The 7500-nt window shown below is 35.5% G+C and overlaps 5 non-coding genes across 5 annotated transcripts; 2 read left to right on the plus strand and 3 right to left on the minus strand.

Annotated features, from left to right (window-relative positions):
• Window positions 1-454: 454 nt before the first annotated feature.
• Trnav-aac lies at window positions 455-527 on the plus strand. Its single transcript has one exon. It is a non-coding gene; the product is annotated as a tRNA-Val (tRNA).
• A 580-nt stretch (window positions 528-1107) lies between these two features.
• On the minus strand, window positions 1108-1180 carry Trnav-aac. Its single transcript has one exon. It is a non-coding gene; the product is annotated as a tRNA-Val (tRNA).
• A 798-nt stretch (window positions 1181-1978) lies between these two features.
• Window positions 1979-2051, minus strand: Trnav-aac. The gene has a single exon. It is a non-coding gene; the product is annotated as a tRNA-Val (tRNA).
• A 3035-nt stretch (window positions 2052-5086) lies between these two features.
• Window positions 5087-5159, minus strand: Trnav-aac. The gene has a single exon. It is a non-coding gene; the product is annotated as a tRNA-Val (tRNA).
• A 1403-nt stretch (window positions 5160-6562) lies between these two features.
• On the plus strand, window positions 6563-6635 carry Trnav-aac. The gene has a single exon. It is a non-coding gene; the product is annotated as a tRNA-Val (tRNA).
• Window positions 6636-7500: the final 865 nt, after the last annotated feature.

The following is a 7500-nucleotide window of genomic DNA, read 5'->3' on the forward strand; positions in this document are numbered from 1 at the left end:
AAACCCAGGGAGCGGATTATCAATATCCTCCGGGAGAAGGGATATCCCATTCTGTCACAGCGAGTTCTTTTAAGGCGCTCGTCTCTTTTGCCATAACTTACCGCTGCGAGGCTGTGTGAGACTTAACTCTGTCAGGAAGCGACAGTGAATAGACCCTCATATTTTACTAGAGGACAAGCAATACTAATGTATGTATTACGTACGTGTGTGTTTATTACCAAATGCCACCAGCAGCCCATTTTTTAATTATATAAATATATTGTTTCAAAATCCGTAGTATCCCACTAAGTGTTATGTAAAAAGAAGAAAACTAAAGCAAACGGGAATCTGTCGGCCCCGTATCAGGGATGCGTTAAGATTCTTGTCAGTGGTAAGGAACAGCCATTCGGTATGTAAGGCATGATACTTCGTTGCTGAGATTTACAAATTGCTGTAAAATTTCGTGTAAGACTATGTGCTCATGGTGTAGTGGTTATCACATCTGTCTAACACACAGAAGGTCCCAGGTTCGAGCCCTGGTGAGCACAAATCTTTTTTGAGATGCTGTTTAAAATAAATGAAGCAGTTTTCATGTTTCCATGCTGTTTGAAATAAATGTAGCAGTTTTCATGTTTTATTATATTGGAAAATTTGAAATTTCTCATTTGTATTTGCTTATATCCCCCCCCCCCCTGCACACACAGACACTCACTCCCGTGTAGGCGTGATTCGTTAACATTTCTCAATTGCCCAAGATGATATCATTAACTGCTCTCTAAATTCCCTATTCCACTACGTAAGAATTTATAATAATAATATATTCTACTGTAATGTTGTTTGTGTAGTTGGATATTACTCCTTGTGTCATTTTCTGTGCACAATTGCAAATAAAATAATGAAGATATGAACAAGAATATTGCAATTTGCAATACAGGCTTTCGGAATATCCAGGTGTTTTTTTGTTTTGTTTTATTTTTCCATTCGATGTGTCGCTTTCTCTTTTCGATTGTTCAGGCACGATCAGAAGACCAGTGGTATTTGAAAAAAAATGGCAAAATACAGATAATCCAACACTAAAAAGCCCAGCCTAATTGGTATGTTTGTTATTTACAGAATATGCAAAGATTCTGTGCTCACCAGGGCTCGAACCTGGGACCTTCTGTGTGTTAGACAGATGTGATAACCACTACACCATGAGCACTTAATTCTTAAAGTAAAATTAAATGTATTTGTCTATTTTACCAAAGAAATTGTGTTCAGTATATACATAAAGTTTAACCTCTCACGCTGCATTTCCTCATAGTTACTCAATGTTTTGAGTCCATGAATGGCCTATTATTGACATGTTAATGGCTGAACCCAAAAGTAAAGACAAAAACTGTCATACTCCAAAGCAAATTCTTTAATTTTAAACCCATACAAACACACACACACACACAAATGTTTATGTATATGGCCGGCTTTACCTTATTTGGCGTCTTAGGCAATTTGATGCCCTAATTAACATGTCGAAGGCCGGGGCTATATATGTGTGTGATATTATAATTAAATATAATTCAAATATAAATATGTATACACTTTATAATATATATATATTTATACATATATATATATATAAATATATATATATATATATATATATATATATAATATACATAATATATACTATATATAATATACATAATATATAATGTATATAATATATATAATATAGTATATATGTAATATATACATATATATACATATATATATATATATATATATATATATATATATATATATATATATATATATGTACATATATGTGCAGATATACACATATATTTATATATATATATGTATATATATATACACATAAATACACACATACATACATACATACTTTACTGAAATGCACGTCAGTGTTCTACTGAATGGAGCACGAACGCATAGATCCTAAGAGCGGCTTTTTTCTTTATCTTATGAGATTCGCACTCCATCTGCGCTGTGCAAAAATCACTGTGCTCACCAGGGCTCGAACCTGGGACCTTCTGTGTGTTAGACAGATGTGATAACCACTACACCATGAGCACATGCAAATTCTGTTTTAGACAAAGCATATATCTATTTTTAATAATTTGTTCCCTTAGTATACAAAATCAGTAAAATGCACATCCTTCACAAATCACACATCAGAATGGAGAGCAAGAGAGAGAAATAGCGAATGAGAGAGAGAGAGAGAGAAAGAGAGAGAGAGAGAGAGAGAGAGAGAGAGAGAGAGCGAGAGAGAGAGAGAGAGAGAGAGAGAGAGAGAGAGAGAGAGAGAGAGAGAGAGAGAGAGAGAGAGAGCGAGCGAGAGAGAGAGAGAGAGAGAGCGAGAGAGAGAGAGAGAGAGAGAGAGAGAGAGAGAGAGAGAGAGAGAGAGAGAGAGAGAGAGAGAGAGAGAGAGAGAGAGAGAGAGAGAGAGAGAGAGAGAGAGAGAGAGAGAGAGAGAGAGCGAGCGAGAGAGAGAGCGAGAGAGAGAGAGAGAGAGAGAGAGAAAGAGAGAGAGAGAGAGAGAGAGAGAGAGAGAGAGAGAGAGAGAGAGAGAGAGAGAGAGAGAGAGAGAGAGAGAGAGAGCGAGAGAGAGAGAGAGAGCGAGAGAGAGAGAGAGAGATCGGGCCTACTGAACTATCTGGGGAATTAAGGGAGCCATCCCTAGAGCAGAATCCAAATTCTGATTATTTTTTAAGCGGATAATGAAGATCTATTGTCTTAGATTTTGATTTTTTTTTTTGTTTTAATGAAAAGCAGCTGATTCACAATAAACGATGTTTTGAAGCCAAAATAGGTGGAGCTACAAAGGGTTTGCGAACTCGTGTCATAAGGATTGTTCAGAATAGTAAACGAAAATGTGCTCATGTAGAATAGCTCCCCAAGTTGCTTATTGATTTTTAAATGTAAAATACGAGGATGTGAATCTGTCATCTGCTTGGCTTATCCTCACTCCGCGGCATTGAAGTCTCCGGGAGAGAGAGCTTAGATACATATCTTTAACCGAAAATATCATGAAATAATGATGATCATCAACCATGCTCTCAATTCATTACCGATTTTTTATTCATATCTAAGTTCACTGGAACTTAAACTTTTTTTTTTTTTTTCCCCTCGCCTTGTTTCATTTTTGTTTTCTCTCTCTCTCTCTCTCTCTCCCTCTCTTCCTTTTAAAGCGGTTTTGCCTTTTCATATTCTACAGTTTTCAATACTCCGTTTGCTTGTTTGGCTTTGCTTTTATTTAGATCTTTCACTTATGAGCCTTTACCTATTTTCATAATTCGTCTTTTTTTTTTTTTTTTTTTTTTTTTTTTTTGTTCTTTCTTACCTTTCACATTTTTTAATTAGTTTCCAAAAAAAAAAAAAAAAAAAAAAAAAATCATTCTTTGACTTTCACAACCCGTTTTACTCCCCTTCCCTGTCAGTACCAAAAGTACATTGTGAACGGAGAACAGCAATGACCAACCGGCATCATTTGTAACCAAAATGACTAACGTTTTTCTTCCTTTTTTTTTTCTTTTCTTTTTTTTTCTTTTTTTGCGCGCGCGGCTAGACCCAGAAAACACATATGAAGGTGCGCGCGCTCAAATTATCCAGTAAGACATTTATTAAATGTTTCGTCAATTTAAACCTTCATCTAGAACATGAGCAACGACACAATTCACGTTAATGCGTTCTACCACAAGATTGTAGTACATTAAAGAGAAGATATTAATGGTTATGCCATTGATGAAAACTTAGATTAACAAAATATTTCATAAACGAATCGGCATGAGAACACCTTTGGGCGCGCATACCTCTACATGAACATACATATACACATAAATAAATGCATATCTATCAACCTATGCATATGTATTACATAGACAGACATATGTGTATATCAGGGGTTCTCAAACTTAAATCGCGTAGACCCACAATGGAGTTTCAAATTTTCTTTTGACGCCCTAACTTTTAGTACAAGGAGAAGGACAATGGTGATAAAATCAATATAACTAGTAGTAGTAGTAGTAGTAGTAGTAGTAGTAGCAGTAGTAGTAGTAGCAATAGTAATAATAGTAGAAGTAGTAGCAATAGTAGTAGTAGAGCAGTAGTAGTAGTAGTAGCAGTAGTAATAGTAATAGTAATAGTAGTAATAGTAGTAGCAATAGTAGTAGTAGTAGTAACAGTAGTAGTGGTAGCAGTAGTAGTGGTAGCAGTAGTAGTGGTAGCAGTAGTAGTAAAAGTAGTAATAGTAGTAGTAGTAATAGTAGCAGTAATAGTAGTAGCAACAGTAGTAGTAGTAGTAGAAGTAGTAGCAATAACAGTAATAGTAGTAGTAACAACAGTAGTAGTAGTAGTAATAGTAGAAATAGTAGTAGTAATAATAATAGCAGCAGTAGTAGTAGTAGTAGCAGTAACAGTAATAGTAGTAGCAGTAATAGTAGTAGTAGTAGAAGTATTAGTAAAGTAGTAGAAGTAGTAGTAATAATATTAATGGTAATAGTAGCAGTAGTAGTAATAGTAGCAGTAGTAATAGTAGTGGTAGTAGTAGCAGTTGTAGCAGTAATAACAGTAATAGTAATAGTAGTAGTAGTTGTTGATGCAGCAGTAGTATAAGTAATAGTAGTAGCAGTAGAATTAGTAGTAGTAGTAGCAATAATAGTAGTAGTAGTAGTAGCAGTAGTAGTAGCAATAGTAGTAATAGCAACAGCAGTAGTAATAGTAATAGTAGTAGTAGTAGAAGTAGTGATAGTAATAGTATTAATAGCAGTAGTAATAGTAGCAGTAGTAGTAATAGTAATAGTAGTAGTAGTAGTGGTAGATATTGTAGCAGTAGTATTAGTAATTGTAGTAGTAGTAGTAGCGGTAGTAGTACTAGTATTAGTAATAGTAGTAGCTGTTGGTGTAGCAGTAGTAGTAGTAATAATAGTAATAGCAATAGTAGTAATAGTAGTAACAGTAGTAGTAGTAGCAGTAGTAGGAATAGTAATAGTAGTAGCAGTTGTTGTTGTAGCAGTAGTAGTAGTAATAGTAGTAGTAGCAGTAGCGGTAGTAGTAATAGTTGTAGTAGTAGTAGTAATGTAAATCCAGTTTAGGATGTTCATAAATATTTTGTGCTCACCAGGGCTCGAACCTGGGACCTTCTGTGTGTTAGACAGATGTGATAACCACTACACCATGCGCACATATTTATTGAAATCCTCTTCCGCCTAAATACGACACCCAAATGTATATTAAAATCAAACTAATAAACTGGGAGTAGAGATGTTTGGGATAACAAAAGAAAAGTGGCGATATCTTCTGCAAGTCATTGCGGCAAATGTAGAAAAGGAATGAATGGTAACGAATGTCTTCACATTACAATAGATGTATTTCACCAATTTTGAGAGTAAAAGGTGTTACTCCCCGACATGAACAAGTCCAGATAGTTCTTGATAAGGCAGCCGAGGTATCATTCCTGTCTTCGTTAGCTATGATTATTTTTCCCCAGAGATAGATAATAAACATAATTTATTGTTTGCGTCTTCGTGTGACGTGTACCAGTAGTGGAATAAAGCATTTACATATCATGATGTCAAAAATATGTGAAGTTTTACGAAATTAGAATTAGATGACTGACTTCCGTACTAGGTAGGAAAATGGTGATATTTAGCATTACAGAAATTACAAACAATATGTATATGTATATGTATATAATATTAGGAGCAGGTGCGCCAATTGGGAGGCTGGGTGGGTAGTTGCCCCCAAGACTGCTTGCCCCCCTCAAGATCAAGCTTGCCCCCCACCCAAGGGCCCCAGATGTTAACTTTTGATTTACTATATTATGTTTAAAGCGGTTATAGCCTCTTAAATTTTGTTCACTTCTCTCACCATCCCACCTTTGCCCCCTACTCGAAAAAGCTGAAATAAGGCCTCTGATTAGGTGCTTCTTAAGGGACCTGGCCCCCTGAGTCTTCAAACATCCAGCCACGCCACTATATTAGCAACGAGATGATGATAAAACACTGTTAAAGGTCGTCGGAAGATTAATCAACAATTTCGTAATCCTTCAAGGTCGAATCTTGGAACAACTGAAACAAACTCAAATTGTACATTTAATTATTTTTTTCTGCCGTGCAAACATGATGTAAACTGGCTTAATTGGCCATGTTTATACTGGCCAATGCCTCAGATTATAATAATTAAGAGCGATAATAGACCTACAAAATTATTATGAATTAAGATAATTATAGACAGAGACAAAATCATCTGCCAAACGCCAGTGACTAAGAGAGGACGATCACACCGTATCCTTCCTGAAGTAACCTCTTCCTATATTTTTATTCTATATCCTATATGTAGAATATATCTCCTGAACTGTGAAATTACAATGGCTGTTGACTGCACGAACGCAAGCACAAGTACAGTAACGTGTGTGCGAATGTGAAAAGGAACAACGATACGATATGGAAAACGCATTCCTTAGATCATTCATAGTAATGATATCATACTAAGAAAAATGCGCTGTCTAAGAGCATTCTTCTTTTAATCATGTATTTGTTTTGTGAAGTAGGGTAAATTCTATGTGCAAAAAGATGAAACAATATATGTGCTCATGGTGTAGTGGTTATCACATCTGTCTAACACACAGAAGGTCCCAGGTTCGAGCCCTGGTGAGCACAGTATGTTTTCTTGTATTTGAGGTAAAATAGTGTTATAATGACCGTATACCATTTTAGTCATCCTTATTTTGTGCGAGTTTATATAATATACAGAAAATGTTATCATTATTCAGACTGTACACATATGAAAACATCAATTATTCAATAAGACTAAAAGATTCTTTCCATAAAATGTATTCCATCAATCATGTTTAAGGAACATTTTTGTTGCCGAAAGTCCGAAAATACACAAACTGACTCAACATTTTACATCAAAAGTTTACAACAGAGCACAGATGCAGTCCACACTACCGATGACGATTATAATATCATCTACAACAATAGTAATAATGACATATACAACGTGTGACAGAAGCGCAAAATCATATATTTGTCAAGTTACCCCTCCACGCTAAAAGCTTCATGCATTAATCGTCCCAAGTGTACGCGCTGTAGAGAAATACATTTCGGAAATGTGTGGCGTGGCTGACCTGTCATTACGGTGTGAATGACATGACTTGTTAAGTACTGTAAACAAAGCATTTATTCCTGCCAATCTTTAGTGATCTTTAAAAGAGACATTGGCATATTTCCTGGTTGTGGAGAAAATGTATGTTACTGTAAAAATAAAAATGTATGCATTTCACTATGTATGTTTTTTTTACGATGATGATGATGGTGATGATGATGATGATGATGATGATGATGATGATGATGACGATGACGATGACGATGACGATGACGATGACGATGACGATGACGATGATGATGATGATGATGATGATGATGATGATGATGATGATGATGATGATGATGATGATGGTGATGATGATGATGATGATGATGATGATGATGATGATGATGGTGATGATGATGATGATGATGA

Source organism: Penaeus chinensis, chromosome 16 (assembly GCF_019202785.1).
Source record: "Penaeus chinensis breed Huanghai No. 1 chromosome 16, ASM1920278v2, whole genome shotgun sequence".
NCBI classification, from domain to species: Eukaryota; Metazoa; Arthropoda; class Malacostraca; order Decapoda; family Penaeidae; genus Penaeus; species Penaeus chinensis.